Source organism: Mandrillus leucophaeus, unplaced genomic scaffold (genome assembly GCF_000951045.1).
Source record: "Mandrillus leucophaeus isolate KB7577 unplaced genomic scaffold, Mleu.le_1.0 Scaffold1043, whole genome shotgun sequence".
Lineage (NCBI taxonomy): Eukaryota > Metazoa > Chordata > Mammalia > Primates > Cercopithecidae > Mandrillus > Mandrillus leucophaeus.
The window spans coordinates 560,005-578,716 of record NW_012098577.1 but is presented as its reverse complement, the minus strand read 5'-3'; positions in this window follow the sequence as shown (position 1 = coordinate 578,716).

The window sequence follows — 18,712 nt, the reverse complement described above, 5'->3', positions numbered from 1 at the left end:
AGGCTGCAAGAACAAAATTAGAAACACTTTGAGTGACAATCATGTTTGGATGCTACTCTCTTCTGAGGTATTCAATCTTCATCAGTTTCACACATATATTGAACTTTATGCCCAAATACTAGAAGTAAGTGTGATCTGTCCTATAAATACTAGCACATCCATCCTTCCACCTATCAGCACCAACTTGGAGCATTAATGAAATTTTACAATAGTACACTGAACATCTAAATTTACCTAGTATTATATAACAGATAACTCTCTTTTTCTTTACCCTTACACTACCCACATGTGCCATTAAATAGAATAATACTTAAAGGGCATCCTATCCATACCATATGTAGGTGTGTGGGATACCTGCTATGCCCTGGAATTTTATTAATGTGATGGTCTTGTGGTGATTAGAAATTCTGTACCACATTCAAAACAAATCTTTAATTCAGCTGTACCACATTCAATGTCCATGAATGTGGTAATTCTGTACCACATTCAAAACAAATCTTTAATGATTTTCAGAAAATCATTTACCTTGCTGATTATTCAGGGAAATGGCATATAACATGTGTAATCTTTGGTAAAATTTTAATAACACAACATGAAGGTTTTGTTTAGCAATGCCTGGCCAATATTGGTTCCCTGAATACATGCTTTTATAGAGGCTGTCCATTTACTTTTAAATAATTTGTATTTTTATGTCATTTTATTAATATCTAGTCTTCCCATAGAACTGTAGGTTTCATGAGGACAGGGACCCTGTGTATTTTGCTCACCACAGTATGCTTAGCACTTAGCACAATGCCTGGCACTGACTTATCACTCAATAAATATTTGTTGAATGAGTGAACAGAATATATACATTAAAATTCAGCTTAAATGATAAGTTATCAAAGTGAATCCAGAGCACTAGGCTATAAAGAAATAAAATGGAAGAAATTTTAGGCTTATGAGGGCAATATTCATAGTATCAATGCTTCATTTGCAATTTAATTTTGAAATTAAAAAAATATTTATATAACTACATATGTGTGTGTGTGTGTGTGTGTGTGTGTGTGTGTGTGCGTGCGCGTATAACACTTAAAGGGCATCCTATCCACACATGTGGACATAGACAGATAGATAGATAGATAAATAGATAGATAGATAGTAGGTCTACAGATGGTCCTCACATTCAATGACTCAACTTACAATTTTTCGACTTTTTGATGGTGTAAGAGTGATATGCATTCAGTAGGAACCGTACTTCAAATAGCCATAAATCATTCTGTTTTTCACTTACAGTACAGTATTAAATGAACTCCATGAATATTCAACACTTTATTATAAAAATAGACTTTATGTTAGATGATTTTGTTCAGCTGCAAGCTAATAAGTGTTCTGAGCACATTTAAGGTAGACTAGACTAAAACATCATGTGTGGTAGGTGAAATATATTAAATGCATTTTATTTACAATATTTTCAACGTATAATGAGTTTATCAGAGCATAACCCCATCATAAGTCAATGAGTATATCCTTAGATTTTAAGAAGCTTCAAGGAAAGTTTAAAGTTTTAAACTTTTTTTTAAGATCTTAAAACATACTGGAATATATAAAATATTACTCTTCAAATTGACAGCAAGATAAATACAAAAATACACTTTGGTTGAAAACTTCAACTTCCTTCTGTGAAGCTACTTCAATTTCTCTTTGAAATTACGCATTATGTATATAAAAACTGATATATACACTTATAGAAATTGGATGCAAGTAGTGGGAGAAATTTTTCTTAGCAACTAGATTAGAATTTCTCTTAAAAAGGGAACTGTCTGCACTTGGAAAATTAAGAGCTTGGAGTGTTAAGCAGATCCTGCCAGTTAGGATGACAACAGAGTTCAAAGCTTCAAAAAAAGAGCAACAGTACTCTTCATAAGGCAAGCAGAGAAATTTGTTATTGCCAAAGGATGAGAAAAATGACAAAATACAAAAAAAATAGAAGAAAGAAGGAAAAGAGGAGGCAAAAGATGGAAACAAGTTGAGACTAGATGCCAACTAAGACCAATAAACTTCCAGACATGCAATAGTCAAAATATTAGTTTAAGAATAATTATGACTTCATTGCACCTGTAGTATGACTGACAATCATGCATCAGATTAACCTTTCCTCTAAGATCAACAATAAAAGCTGATTTTATTTTGAATAGATACAAAAAAAATCTGCTTGAAGATATCAAATCACACAAAGAGTATAGAACTTAAAAGATCAATACCACAGACAGAAAGTAAGCTCACTGTGGTTAAACTTTAATTTACCTCTGCTTTTTCCCAGGAGCATTTGCCAATTTGCAGCATAAGGAATAGAGGCAGAAAGCCATACTGGGATCTGGAGGCGGTTTAACTAGGTTGAGGAGGCAGAAGCTAGAGTCTGGAGATGCCAAGGCATGCAGGGCCAAGATCCCAGAGAGAAAGGAACTACATAGAAGTAGGTTAGAAATTGTATGTAAAATGTTCCCATGAGACATTAGCTGACGCTTAAGCTGTATATGCAAGACACCAAGAACACAAGTAGAAAGGAAGACTAGAAATCCGAAAAGCTGACCAGATATGTCAAGTCTTGTGGTGCTAGGAAGATGAGGTGGTAAGGTCAGGGTCTGCCAAGGTGAAGGTTTCTGGGGAACAACGCAGGATTTAAAATCAGTCCTTAAAGGGCTACACCATAAAAATAAGGACAGGCTGGGCGCAGTTATTCACATCTCTAATCCCAACATTTTGGGAGGCCACAACAAGCAGATTGCTTGAGCTCAAGAGTTCAAGACCAGCCTGGGCAACAAAGTGAGACCTGACTTTACAAAAAATACAAAAATTAGCTGGGTGTGGTGGTGTGCACCTGTAGTCCCAGCTACTCTGGATGCTGAGGTGGGAGAATGACTTGAGCCTGGGAAGCAGAGGTTGCAGTGAGCCAAGGTCATATCACTGCACTCCAGCCTGGGTGACAGAGCCAGAGCCTGTCAAAAAAGAAAGGAGAGGAGAGGAGAGGAGAGGAGAGGAGAGGAGAGGAGGAAGGAAGGAGGAAGGAGGAAGGAGGAAGGAGGAAGGAGGAAAGAGGAAGGAGGAAGGAAAAGAAAAGAAAAAAAGAGAAAAGAAGAGAGACAAACTGCCTTAACAAAGGCTTTTACCAAGATTTGACTCTAGTAAGATGATTGGCCCTTGCTCCGTCTGTGAGATAAAATGTAATCCTTTTTTTGGATAAAGATATCATCATCTAAGTACTCAGATACAATGTATAGTATGCAATCAAGACACAGCAGGACTAGGATCATATGATCAAAAACAAACAAACAAAAAATAGAAACAGAGCAACAGGTAACACAGACTGAAGATACAGAGACTTACAAATAACTATCATAAAATATCAAGAAAATGGGTGTAAGGTGGTAAATTCACCTGAGAATGAGAACCCATAAAAGGAATCAAATACATGTTCTAGAACTGAACGATAATAACTAAAATTAAGATTCAATAGACAGATTTAATAAGCAAATCTACATAAAATGTGGATTTCAGTTAATAGTAATGTATCAATATATAGGTTCACAAATTGTAAGCTATGTGCCATACTAATATAAAATGTTCATAGTAGGTGAAACTTGGTGCAGAATATATAGAAATTATCTGTATAAGTTTTCAATATTTTTGTAAATCTAAAAATACTCTAAAATAAAAATTTTGTTTAGAAAAGCATCTAGAAGTGAAAATAAAATGGAACAAAAAATAAGATTACCTTCAAATGACAAATAATAAAACCAAGAGCTAACTTTTCATCAGAAATGATGAGGGCAAAAAACAAAACAAAACAAAACAAAATTTTTGAAAAAAAAATTGAAACTATTTTTTAAAACATTGCCAATCTAGAATTCGATATCTAACAAAAATATCCTTCATAAATTATGGCAACATAAAGATATTTCTAGACAGATAAATCTGAGAATAGCCAGAATAAAATAGCCAGAGTACACACAGTAAAACGAAAACTAACAGGAGTTATTTAGACAGAAGGAATTTTATCCTAGATGAAATCCTGGTGATGTACACAGTTATAAAGACATCAGAAAGGCCAAGAGCAGTGAAGAAATATTTAAGAAAAAAAATAAATTGGGAGGGCATACACTTCTAAGAATTAAGGCTTCTTATGTAGCTATAGTAAGTAAAACATTATGGTACTGGCACAAGGTATTTAAAAAAAAAAAAAAAAAAAAAAAAAGGTTTATTGTAACAAAAAAGAGATTCCAGAATCATACTTACACTTATGCAATCACTTGCATTTCTATACATATGCCAAAATAATGCTGCCAGGGAAAGAATTTTTTTTTCAGTAAATGATGCTAAAACAACAAAAATAATTAAAATGATAAAACATCTAGAAGAAAACAAAACAGAATATATGCATACCCTTGGGTTAAACAAAGATTATTCAAGTAGGAAAAAGTACTAAAATAAAGAAAAATGTTGATAAATTAGACTTCATTAAAATTGAAAAGTTTTGTGGCTCAAAGACATCATTAAGAGAATGAAAAAGCAAGCCTTGCACAGGTTATAGATATGTACAATACAAACAAAAGTCTAGACTAAGGATATATACTGAGAACTTCTACAAACCAGTAAGGAAAAGATTTCTACAAATCAGTTAGAAAAAGACTTGCTTTTTCTATTGAAAAAAAAGTGTATTGAGTAGACTCAGAAATTGAAAAATGACTTGAACATGTACTTTGTCAACAAGGATATCAAGATGACAAGCATATGAAAATGTATTCTACATCATTATTCACCAGGAAAAAGTGAATGAAAACCACAATTAAGTACCACTGAATCTATCAGAAGAGCTATTTTTTTGTAATAATGATCATGACCTCACCAAATGTTGACAAAGACGTGAAGAATTAGTATGCTCATGTTACTGAGAATATGACTTGATACAAACCCCTAGATAACTGCCAGCGTCTACTACATGTGAACATGTACATTATGTCTAATCAAGTAACTCTAACCTAGGTATAAGGCCAACAGGAATCAGATCACATGTGCACCAAAAGATATACCTAAGAATGTTAATAGTAGCACTACTCATAACAGATAAAACTAAAGACAACCCAACAGTACTGCCCTTAGACCCTGGGAGATAGGGCTGTACCTAGCAATGCCTCAAAAAGACCCATGCTATGGAGTGTCTCCCTTGAAATTTTCTATCACCTTTCCATAAGTGGGATCAACTGGCACTGGCAGGATCACCAGGGTGGGGCACCTGAGCCAAGACTAGGACTTACATGGGTTCTGCTTCCTGTTTCCCTCCTTCTGGGTGCTTTCCAACCCTCTACACCACTCGTGGGGATCAACCAGATACCCCAAGAAGGTCTATGTCTCCTTGCCTGCCAAAATGTTTTTTCTACAGTATTATATAAGATTAAGTCACCAGAATGGTGCTAATACACTGATTTTAGGTGACACAAGGTAGACACAGAGAGCTAGGTTACTACAAAATCACTACCAACCCTTGAACTTGAGCCACCTTTGTAGGCCCTTGCACCCACTCTCATCCATCCATGCTCTTACCTTAGTGCCACCTCCAGCCTATAGTACCTAAGAATGGTGGAGTTGGCAGCAAATATTCTGCATGAGCACCCGGTGCAATCCCTCACCCTCTCCACAGACTGTACCTGCCATGTTAGCCAGTTCTTTGGGGCTGGCCATTGCTATCTCCTCTACACTGATGCTCTGCAATGCCAATGGGTCCTCTTGATCTATGCTTTTTCCTGCTTCTGAGAGATGGAGCAACATAATGCTCCCTGGGGATGGCTTTAAGCTTTGCTGACCAAGGCAGGGACTTTCCTTGTGGGAGTGGAACCACCTTTTGTTCTGCTGATAGATACTGGCCTATCATTTCTACTGGTGAGAGATGGAAGGCAAGGGTATTATCAACACTGAAAGGTATCACATTTTAGTATTGCAGTGATTATGGTCAAAAGATTTCAAGAGCAGATATGGTTAGAAGATGCATTGTTATATGTTTATTCAATAAAATTCTGAATACTAAATTTAGCATGAATAGAAAATAAATTATTGTTGGCATTTTCCTGCATACTATGGGTAAGACTGGTATATGTGGCCATACTCGATGAAGCAAAGTCACAATCTTTGAGAGTGTCATTAGAAGCCAATATTCACAGATGTACAACAGATGATGCTATATCATGATAATGAGATACCTTGTCCTAAGAGTAGAAACAAGGAAATTAGCCAGGAGCAGGACTTTTGACAGTAAAGGTGTTTACTTGACTTGAACAGAGAGATACCTGGACATTATGAAGAATCTCTATGACTGCTGATTGGATAGTAAACAAATAGATAAGCACCTCTTGTCTACTTACTATTCCAAATGGTTATTGATACATTTCTATATTTGTATGGGCCTATAAATTTTAATAATATATTTCAATCAAATTGTTTATACCAATAGGGACCCTTCCAAAATACAAATAACATATCCTAGGGATGGCCCTACAAACCAAATATTCTTCAACAGTAAAGTTAATACTGTATAGTATAGGCACACAATAAATATTACAAATACATGAGAATGAATGTGCTAAAAATATGATGACATGGATGAATCTCATGAAAGAAGACCGACACAAAAGAGTTGATATATGCTGTATGATTCCATGTGTATACGTTTCCAAATTAGGCAAAAATAATACACGACGATTGAATTGTCAGGATAGTAGCTACCCTTGGGTAGGGGCATCTGTGTGTGCTAGGGTAGTTATTAACTGGAAGAGGGTTTGAAAACTGAACAGATTATTGTAAACAAAGTTAAGTGTGCTAATGTTCTCTGTTCCAATTTTTTCCTCCACCATTAAGAACATGTAAGGCAATTTCATTGCCATATCAAAAATACTCTAGAGGTCTCCTTGTTTTGTATTTGTCCTGCAGAAGACATGTGAAAACAACCCACTAAAAATATTTTTCTATTTTTAAACTGTGTTAGACAATACTTTTATTCACATTAGTCCTTCCAGAGACAGTATATTTACTGTATGTTTGTTAAAAGATACATTATTAAAAACAGAGGTCAACCTCTCCTGCTACATGATGTTGAGATCACATATTTGAATCTCCAAAGGAATTGATTACCGGTGATGGATTTGATAGTTTCACTTGTTAAAAAAGTAAACTTTTCCCTTGTTACAGAGACATTTCTGCCTTTTCTATACTCTCCTTCCCTATATTTCTCTATTTTAATGACTAATATATTGAGAAGTAGAAACCTGGGATGCTGGAGCAGAAAATGAGGAAGGAAAGATGAGATACTGTAACATTGGAAATATTCTAGTGGTTTGGTAACACACTTGGCTTATTTTTCACTTCAGACAAATTACAATATATACACATACCTACTGGTATGACATTACTTAGAATTTAATTATGCTTTTTTTACTTAATTACTTATAAAAGCAAAAATATTTTAAATCTATTGCAATGCTTACAGCTACTAAGGTTAAGCCTGTAAGTCTTCTGCAACAACCCCATTTTCTATCACTTAACATTCAGTCAAAATGAAGTCCTCCTTCTGGGGCTAAATTAGTTCCTACTTGGTCTCAGACTCTGGGCAAATCTTTGTCAAAGTTAGATAAGTCCTAAGTACAAATATCTTGCTTGGAAAGCAACTGAGGACATTAGAAAGGAATACAAACTTAAAAATCAATTGAATTTAAGAGACAAAAAACTTTCCAGTTGTTAAGTTCAGGCTAAGGAATAAATGACCTCTTAGAAATTTAGAAAAAAAAAAAAGTTTTATAAAGAATACACATAACATACCACTTTTAAAAACGCAATTAGATGGTCCCAGAGCTTATCTGTAGTTTGTTGGAAGCCTCCAGACATGTCCTCCACTCCTTTGATATTCATGAACATAACAAATACATAACAGAGTCACAATATACCTCAAAGACTTGCATTGATTCTGAAGCATAGCAAAGGATTCATGCAGCAGCTGCAAGCTGACTGCAGTGCTCTAGGCCAGGCTTAAACACTTCAGTCAGAAAGGCAATTTCAGCTGGCTACTGTTGAGTTGTCAGTATCCCTTAGTCCAAATCAATCAGATGCCTCCCACTGTTTCTTAGAAGGAAATATTTCTGCCTATGCCATTTGATTTTTTTCCTGGTATACAACTGAAACAAAAAGTCAGTGATGGAATTGTTACTGTGTTTAACATGAACAAAATCTATCAGTGCTACACAGCCAAACTGTCTAAGGAAGTACATTAATTGGCCTCTTCCTGTCCTTCTGATGCTTTTACTCTAAAGTCTATCCAAATCCCAGACTGCTACCTGCAAGCTCGAGATCACACTCAAGTTGCTTAAACTTTCTGGAAGTCAGTCTACCCATCTGTAAAACGAGAAGGATTATAACAAACTCAACGAAGACTGGAATTTGATTAGGATGATGCACTTAAAAATCCCTAGCACAATATCAGCCATATAGTAGGTGCTAGATGTTATCAAAATAGTATTTAAATGGTTATGAGCCCATATTTATTTGTGTGCACATTTAATTAAGTCACTTAATCAGATTTTTAATCACGTTAAAGTTATAGTTTTACATTTATCTCTGGCAGTTTGATTAGTTTTTTCCAGTAACCTGGACTACTTCTTTCTTACTTACTTTCCTTCCAATTAACTTCAGTTTGAACACTGAACATCTCATTAATATCACCATGATTAGATAGATCTGTAATAATAAGGAAAAGAAACTCAACCCAGTCAAGTTTACCACTAAAATTTAATTAGCTATTACAGATGAAGATGCTTCACATGAGTAAATTATATATATCTTAAATATTCTTGTAGGAGGGACAGCTGGCTTCTAATAATGGTGGGCATGTATACCAGGATTCAGCAAACTTTTTCCTTAAAGGGCTAGATAATAATTATTAAGACTTTTGGACAAGACCATCTCTGTCACAATGACTCAGCCTTGTGGTTGTTCATGAATGTAGCCATATGTTCATAAATAGTTGTGGCTTTTTTTCAATAACACTTTATTTATAAAGACATTGGGCTAGATTTGGTCCATGGGCTATCATTTGCCAATCCCTGTTCAATCCTCCTGCTGCAGACCAAATCATTAGATCCCTCTACAAAATCCTAGTAAAAGCAAAGAGAATGAGTAATCAAGTGGAGATAAGAGAACATTAGAGACGAGCACTGCTTCTGCCCTGGAAATTTTACAGATGGACTGGAGGCAGCTGAAAGGTCATGCTTTGCTTTCAGTGGACTCAGTGAGCAGCAGGTGGAGTAGTGTGCCCACCAAGATGGCACACTCTGGTGAGTCACCACCTCTCTGGGTCCTGAGCTAGAGGGCTCCACCCAGACAATGAGTTCTTGGACTATATCCCAATGGGTTACTTAGGTGTCCCAGAGAAACTCAAGCCTTGGCCTTAGCAAGGAGCTTAGAAGAAAAACATATCCACGGTACTTACTCTATATATTTCTGCCCTTCTCTTCTCTGTTCTTTGCTTTAGGTTCACTGACCCCTAATTCACTACATCATCCAGCCTCCCTTGTCCTCTGGCTTCTGGGTGGTTTTGGATACAGGGAAGCATAATGAGGAGATCTGAGGGTGGCAGGATACAGAAATTGGGGTATTTGTGCCACACCCCATTCCTGCTTTGGTGCGGCAGTTCTGACAGTGGGTTGTATCTGTCTATAACTAAAACTTCACAGGTGGGTAGCCTCTCCACTTGAGTGGGTGACTCAACTCCCCTTGTTGATTTCTTCCCCAACAACAGTTTATAAATAGTCCCTTAACCTAATTAATCCCTTTCAAGTGAATTCTGTTGCTGCTTTGGCTCCTATTATATCTTGCGCACAAAAAAACAACACCATTCCAGGTCTTAAATTATTTCCAGAAGTAATTTTTTAATACAACATCTGACAAAGAAAGAAGATGAGATGCAAAACAAGACAAGCTCAACCAGGAGGAACAACAGATAACAGAAAGAGTCACAATGGGAATTCAGTTATTGGAATTATCAGGTATAGACAATAAAACAACCATTCTCACTACTTTCGTGGAGACTTAAGCTCAGAAATACAGGAAGGCATGATAAGCAAAGAAAATAATACACATTTGGTAAATATAAATAAACTTTGAGTATAGAAAACAAAAGCAAAAATGTCCTGTAAGGCTTGATATAAAGAGAGAATTAAAACACAGAATAATAGCATATATATTAAAATGGGTAATTGAATCAAAAGTGTTCTAAGATCCTGGCATTTTTGGAAAGAATAACTCAGATAAAGATAATTATTAACCTCTTGTAAATCAAGCGTGCCTATATTATCTCTAGAGTAACACTCATGAATAGGGAAAAAGTTTGTAACTTCCAAACTCTTAAATAAATATTTCTCTGTGTGATGACAAATGTGTGTGTGTGTGTGTGTGTGTGTGTGTGTGTGTATAGCAACAAAGAAAAACATTATATAGAATAGGCAAAATAACTGCTAATCACATAATTGATTATAAACATGTAATCAATTTACATCATCATATAATCAATTTAAACCCAAATTTTTCAGTAATTTTATTAAATGTAAATCAACCAAGTGTTCCAGTTAAAAATCAATGATTCATATACTGATTTTAAAAAAGAATAGCTACAAATCTCTTACACAATTGTCACTCTGTACATAGGGGATTTGTTCCAGGACCACCTACTTATACATAAATATGCACATCATCAAGTTTTACTGTCAGCCCTGCATAACCCACATATGTGAAAAGTTAGCCTTCCATGTACATGGGTTTCACATTGGGCTAATACTGTATTTTTTATCTATATTTGGTTGGAAAAAAAAAATCTACGTATAAGTGGACTTTTGTAATTCAAACCTGTGTTGTTCACAGGTCAACTGTACACATTTGAAACTGGAGGTTACATAAATCTTGGATGTAAAATGATACAAAATGAAAGATAAAATAAACACCAGAAAAAAACAAATATAAGCACAGTAATATTAAACAAAATATATATTAAGGCAAAGAGAATTATTACAGAAATAGTCACTGCATGAGGAAAAACTGTTAAGTTTACCAGAAATACAACTGTACTACTATATTAACTACTATAAGTGTTAAAATGAAGCTGAACTAATTAAGATCATGGGATAGAATGGCAGAGAAAGAGAGCAGACAAATCCTCAGACTAAAGAACCAAGAAAAGACCTCACATATACATGGCACCTGACTATGACAGAGAAAACACTTTTTGATAAACGATGTTGGGGCAATGAAGTATGTATATAAACAAAAAGAAACTGATTATCAACTTTATAACACATGCAAAAATCAATTTTACGTGGATCATGGTTCAGAATATGAAAGAAACAAAAAAGTTTGGATATATTAAAATTAAGGATTACACTTTTTGAAAATATGCCACTAAGTGTGAAAAAGCAAGCCATAAAATGGATACTCAGCCTTTTTATAATCATGGATATATGAATTTAAACCACTGTGATATCAATATAATTTTACTAGATTTAAAATTTAGAAATTTGAAAATTACTGCTAGCCACGACAAAGAGCAATAGGAATTGTTTTATGTTGCTGTAGGTATACATGATGTGGTATAACTCTGGCAAATTGTAGGTATTATCTACTAAACTGAACATATGCAGACTCTTGAGCTAACAGTTTCACAACTATGAATATACTCTAGAGTAGTGTTTCCCCCAAGTGAGGACCCCAGACCAGCAGCATCAGTATCACCTAAGAAGATGTTAGAATGCAAATCCCATAACAGACATTCTGGGACAGAAACTTCAGAATTGGGTCTTAGAAATCTAGGTTTTAACAAGCCCATCAAGTGATTCTTATGCTTGCTAAACTTTAAGAAGCACTGCCTCATACAAAAGTGAGGTTATGTGCATCAGGATAAAAATATAATTATCTTCATAATAGTATAGTTTTCAATCACAAAACAAATGGAAACAATCAAAACCAACAAGATGTCCAAATATAGAATGAACAATAATTTATTGCTTTTTATTACACAGAAATAAAAATGAATAAGTTGCAACCACCTGCAGCAATGCAGACAAATCTTAGAAATGCAAGTGATATTTAGAAAATTGGGTATACACATGAAAAAGAATGAGGAGAAAAAAATAAAAACAGACAAAACAAACACATAGTGTATGATCTCAAATATATAAAATTCAATGTGTATTCAATAGGCAAAACTAGTCTGAATTGGCTAAGGATGTGTATGGACAGACTTGTAAGGTAGTTCCCCAAATCCCTATCTACTATGTTGACAATCTTGTGTGATCATAAAATCACAGCCTGAGATGGATTCTTACTCAATTGATTCATTTCGTGGAGGAGTGGTATCAAGAGAGAGGCAATAAAGCCTGCAAGCGTAAGGTCTCATTTAGAAAACAGCTTTGTTTCAATTCCAAGGTGAAACATTGGAGCATCACACAGTTCATCTCACCTTGAGTTAAGCAACTGGCCTTTTGTGCTACAGTCAATACTGAGGCTGCAGGGAGAGAGGAGGCATGGCATGCCTGGTAGTGATTCCCATTTGGCCAAGGGCAATTCTCCAGATAACTGGGCAACTGTGGGTTTTTGCCATGCAAACCCCACAGCATTTAGTAAAGGAGATGTGAAGAGGCAAAATAGAAGACTGACAGCATTTACTACAGACCACAAAAGTGAGGTAAACTTTAAAGGAATGCTAGGATGTGGATAACATAAAAATCAGCAGAGTTGGGATGGGTAATGCAGAGATTTTCTGGGATTCCTGCAATGTTCTATTTCTTTACCTAGGTAGTGGTCACATAAATGTACTTTATATACCAATATTATTTAGTTTGTGTATTTCTTCATGTGTCCATTATATCCACAATAAAATTGATTTTAAAAATTCTGCCTAGGGAGAAATGAAATCTCTAAGCTGGAGAAATGTAGACTATCTGAGGATTTCATTTACTTCCTTGATACTGTGTTATATTTCACTGCACTATGGTATGTCTAATAAATTTTAATTTTACTATCCTCACTAGTATACTGTGATTCTTTGCAGACCAAGAATTCAGAAAATTCTGTCACACTGACTATTAAGGAAACAAAATCAAAGCCACATCCATGAGGATCTAAATGGAGAGTTAGTTTTGGGGTGGAGAAGTGGAAAAAACACACAAAGTATAAATATGTTAACTAGAAAACAAAAGATAATTTGTGATCATGCAAACTATGAACAAGGACAGAAGAATGAAATTGCTGGTATTCATCAAAAAGTTCTTCTGGAGAAAGATTCTTTGCATTCTCATTATTATAACTCTCTAATAAAAAAAGGGGAAGCATAACAATAAAGAATAGGCAAAATAAAGCTTATATTTTCAGCAGAAAGAGTTTTACCATGTAAAATTTAAATCACAAACCCCAGTCTTCATATTAAAAATGAAAAATATCAGACAGGATCTATAGTAAACCACTTGGGTCATTTTACATTGAAATTCTTAATAGTTTCTTTCTATTTCTCACACTGTTTTTCAAATAGCATGATGGAACCCCATGAGACAGATTTTAATGTGATGACCAGACATAATCCATATACTTCCTGGAAAATTCCAAGCAGTTACCATCAATTACAAGCTGATAATTATCTCTCAGTGACTTTCATACACTGCAATTTTTCTCTAAACACAGAAAAGGAATTTAAAAGGTGAAATATAATCAATCTATGGAAATGAACACATAAGAAAGTTTCAACATATGTAGAAAACAATTAAGAAAGTTTGCCTTCCTTATAATTATTTTCAATTGGATTATCAAGTCAAGATGGGTAGCTAAAATACATAGGAGCAGAAAAATATTTTAGATGAAAGAAGGAATATAACTGCCAGAGGCATTGATTCTCACAGAAAGGGTCTAAAACTTAAGGTCAGAGAGCTCAGCTTGGTACAGGGAAGAGCTGGGCCAATGAAGACAAGTCACTTTTGGGGGTCTCAGTTTTCTTATCTGTAATTTAAAAGCCATGCCATTGGTTGGTTCTCTTTCATGGGACCTCCATCCTATCAAATAAGATAGCACACATGAAAGCATTTTGCAAAATATTCTATTCTATAAAAGTCAAAGGCATTTATTATTATCAATGTTATTTTTATTATTTTATTTCTTTTTTGTAGAGTCGGAGTCCACTCTGTCGCTCAGGCTGGAGTGCTGGAGTACAATGGTGCGATCTCCGCTCACTGCAACCTCCGGCTCCCTAGTTCAAGCAATTCTCCTGCCTCAGCCTTCCGAGTAGCTGGGACTACAGGCGCACGCTGCCACGCCCGGCTAATTTCTTTCGTATTTTAGCAGAGACGGGGTTTCACCATGTTGCCCAGGCTGGTCTCGAACTCCTGAGCTCAGGCAGTCCACCTGCCTCGGCCTCCCAAAGTGCTAGGATTACAGGCGTGAGTCACTGCTCCCGGCCGTCAAAGGCACTTTTGTAGACTTCCTAAATTCACTTCTAGTTCAATAACTTGGAGAAAAGGGAGAGATTTTTCCGGACATATAAGTCGTATTTCAGAACATTTTAAATAAGTGTTAATAGAAAACAAAGAATGAAGTTGTGATGATAAACCAAAACTTAACAGTTTATCTGTGGCAGTAGCTTTTCACACACAGACATCACCCACTATCCTGGAAAAAGGAGAAAAATGTTTCCACTTGGGAATGTTTTGTGAAATTATTTCAAGCTACACCCCAGGACACAATGTTAGAGGAAATTATAACTCCCCCAGGTAAAAACGTTTTCCTTCTCCACTAAGTGGATCATGAATCAGTTTTAGCCTATGATGTTCTACTCCATTGAGCCCAGAACATTCAGCAGCTTCTGGAATCAGCCAAACCATCAAGCACAGCAGACAAATTCCCTTTAAGTCGATTCAAGTGCCGAAAAGCAGTGGGCTAGAACTTTTCCTCCAAATCTGGAACTCAATGAAGTGTGGGCTTCATTCTTCTTAACAAAATAACTCAAACTCCAGAATACTTCTGCAGGATTCAATTAAGGTATATTTCTAATTTGGATACTCTTTTTTTCTTTGCTTTTGTTTTCTTTCTGGGTGAACATAAAGTATACTGCTGGAATTCTGATGGTGATACTTGTTTCTGAGCTTTCTAAATACCTTTCAACTATATATTGGCAAACTAATTTCCGTGTTTTACTTGAACAGAGTAGCAGAAAATAGAAGAGAATTAAAAAGGTAATAGTGGAAAGGGTTCAATTGGGAAACTATGTCAAACTAGATTTAGTGTTGCTCAGTAATCAAACATCCAGTCATTACACTAACGGCATGCTATTTACATTCTGTCTCTCTCCCTTTATATACATACATATATAATGTGTGTTTGTGAGAGAGAGAGTGTGTGTGTGTGTGTGTGTGTAGATATGGTCTACACATATGATCTCTCTATATAAGGTCTATATTTTTATATATTATATATATGTGTGTGGTCTGTATCTATAGGGTCTATAGAGAGAATGCAATATATATTTATTGAAAGAGAGAATTTAATAAAATTCAAATAATACAGGAATATAAATGTAGCATGGCCATAATAGAAAATTATACCATAATTATACCATAGAAAATTATGCCATAGAAAGAGATGGTCATTAGAGAGCTGAATGAAAAGAGTAATCCTAAGTAGGATTAGAACTTATTCTCTAGCTAGCTAAGTAAACAAAATGTTAGTGGACACACATGGGGTAATCAACTTTTTATTTTGCTGATACGTGATAATTACTATTATCCACAATCACCACTATTTCTTTTTATAATATATATTTAAACTTCAGAAATGAGATAAGACATCTCAAATTCTTATAAAAATTAACTATGGAAAATGTACCACGTTACTTTTATTTTTCCAATTTCTTAGCCAACAAGAGAAGTTTGTCAGATTCTTATACTTGGACTATAATTTTATTTTGAAACAATCATAGACTACATGAGATATAAGTTCTTGAAAGATAAGAGATAAGCATCCTAGTTGAGATTCAAGTGCTGACTCATGACATAGTCCTGACTTTCCAAATACATGGTTGAGTTGAAGGGACTCAACATACTGACAATTTGAAGGCAGGGAATTTGGAGTTGCCTATGAAAAGATTGATTTCATGTTTATCATGTGCAATATAAACTTAATTATAATAAGTTTAGAATCTGGTGTAGTATGCTCATTTTATTTTATATATTCCCAGTTGTTTAGAAAGGTGAGCTAGGTTAAAGTCCATAAAGGAAATTATTTAGGAAATTTAAGGATGCACCACCATGGGTAATGTACATGAGTTTCAAGGCAGTTTTAAGTGAAATCCACCCAACAATGTAGCTTCTTCACATACTAATGATATGGCTACAAAGTGTAGCTATTTTTTAAATTTTAAAATTAATTTTTAAAATTTTGTGAGTGCATAGTATACATGTATATATTTTAGGGGCACATGAGCTGTTTTGATACATGCATGCAATGTGAAATAAGCATATCATGGAGAATGCAGTGTCCATCCCCTCAAGCATTTGTCCTTTGAGTTACAAATAATCCAATTATATTCTTAATATATTAACACTCAAAGTTGCCAGTTTGGCAACCAATATTAACTAAAATCATGGAGAAATCTGTAAAAGCAAATGAAATTTTTCTGGTCTTATCTCTAAAGAAAATCTTTGCTAACAAGCACTGAACTATTCAATAAAGTATTATTTCCCCATTATACTATGAATGAAAGCACCAATGAAATTTATAAAATTATTGTCTTTGTTATAAGGAAAATCATCATAACAATTAATGTTTATTGAGCATTTACTATGTGCTTGGCACGGTACAAAGTTATGTTGCCTGCATTATCCAATATAATCCTCACAATAATCTTCTAAGATAAGTTCTATAGCTGTTCCTTGACTTACAATGGACTTATGATTCAATAAACCCATCATAAACTGAAAATATCATGATTCAAAAATTCATTTAATACACCCAACCTGCTGAACATCAGTTCAGCCTAACCTAGCTTAAACATTCTCAGAGCACTTACCTTAATCTACAGTTGGGCAAAATCATCTAACACGAGACTTATTTTATAATAAATTGTTGTATAGTCCATGCAATTTATTAAATACTATATTATAGTCCCTCCTTATCTATGATTTCCCCTTCCATGATTTCAGGTACCCATTGTTAACCACAGTCCAAACATATTAAATGGAAAATTCCAGAAATAAAAAAATTTATAAGTTTAAACTGCATACTGTTCTGAACAGCATGATCAAATTTCAAACTGTGCTGCTCAGTTCCTCTCAAGATGTGAATAATCCCATAGTTCAGTATATCCACGCTGTATATACTACCTGCCCACTAGCCACTTAGTAGCCATCCCAGTTGTCAGATTAAAAAAAAAAAAAAACAGAGTGGCCAGGCATGGTGGCTCATGCTTGTAATCCTATCACTTTGGGAGACTGAGGCAGGCGGATCATCTGAGGTGAAGAGTTTGAAACCAGCCTGGCCAACATGGCGAAACTCTGTCTCTACTAAAAATAAAATAAAAAAAAAAATTAGCCAGGTGTGGTGTCATGTGCATGTAGTCCCAGCTACTTGGGAGGCTGAGGCAGAAGAATTGCTTGAACCCGGGAGGTGGAGGTTGCAGTGAGCAGAGATTGCACCACTGCACTCCAGCCTGAATGACAGAGCAAGACTCTGTCTCCGAAAAAAAAAACAAAAAAACAAAAAAACAAAAAAACACATAGTATGTATAGTGTGTGGTACTATCCAGTTTCAGGCATCCACTGAGGGTTTTAGAACATAAGACTGTTGCACTAAAAGTGAAAAAAAAGTGGTTGTATGGATACTTAAAGTACTGTTTCTGCTGAAAGCATATCACTTTGACACCATCATAAAGTCAACAAATCTAAGTGGAACCATCTTAAGTCAGAGACTGTATTATTATCTCCCTTTTATGCATGATAACACTGAGAACCAGAACAGTTAAGCAGCCTGTGCAAAGCACTCCATATGTCTTTATTTTGTTTTGCTTTATTTAGTTCTTTCATACATAACAAATATGTATTGACCACCTCATATATATAAAGCTTTGCAATATCAGACATCTGTAATAACTTTTAAGGAAGAATCTGCCTGACCGAAAAAAACTTTATCTTCTGTAGACCACACGCCCCCTCATCCTGTTAATATTAGTTTAAGCATAAGCACACTTTTAAATTTTCGAGGAAATGGCTTCTGTTTCTGAAATTTTGTTCCCAAATCAAACCCATATTGCAGAAGTGAATTTTGAGGGATTCTAGAAATCTCTTCCTAACAGAAACAAATCCTTCTGACCTTGACATTGAGAAGCCATGAACGCCACACAGCAATGAAAGAACTTTTGTGCAGCATTTCTGTGAATGTAGTTTTTAAAATATATGGTCACTATCTTTTTAAAAACAATCTTCAATTTTTAAAACATTTAAAATATTTTTAGATATTTGAATTAGAAAGACATATATTTCCACCAAAATCTATCCAATGCTTACTTATGCCAACATGAATCATCAACATATGTTCATTTTGTTTACCCAAAAATGTTATCTTTCGTGTGTCGTGTGTGTGTGTGTGTGTGTGTGTGTGTGTGTGTGTG